Here is a 318-nt window from a genome sequence, read left to right as displayed (position 1 = left end):
AGTTTCAAAAAATTAATTAAAATAAAATAAATTAAATTAAATTAAAAAATAAATTAATCAAATTAGTTAATTAGATTAATTAATTAGTGCACTTAATTGTTTATTAATTTAATTTAATTTAATTTAATTCAATTCAATTTAATTTAATTATTAATTCAATTTAATTTAATTTAATTTGACTTAATTTAACTTGAATAAATTAATTCAATTAATTTAATTTAATTTAATTAATTTAATTAATTTAATTTAATTTAATTTAATTTAATTTGAAGGATTACCGAAAGGCGCAGTTTGCTGCCCCGTGACATTCACTACTGC

General features: G+C 14.2%; 1 protein-coding gene across 1 annotated transcript in view; it reads left to right on the top strand.

Annotated features, from left to right (window-relative positions):
• Nucleotides 1–318, top strand: part of ETH_00037070 (uncharacterized protein) — a gene marked incomplete at both ends in the record, with an annotated part of 2,106 nt that overhangs the window by 1,139 nt on the left and 649 nt on the right. The window lies entirely within an intron of this gene.

The sequence above is a fragment of the Eimeria tenella genome, genomic scaffold (assembly GCF_000499545.2).
Source record: "Eimeria tenella Houghton genomic scaffold, Eth_scaff2591, whole genome shotgun sequence".
Taxonomy (NCBI): Eukaryota; Apicomplexa; class Conoidasida; order Eucoccidiorida; family Eimeriidae; genus Eimeria; species Eimeria tenella.
Note: the sequence above shows the minus strand (reverse complement) of the source record. Positions and strands in the feature narration are given on the sequence as shown.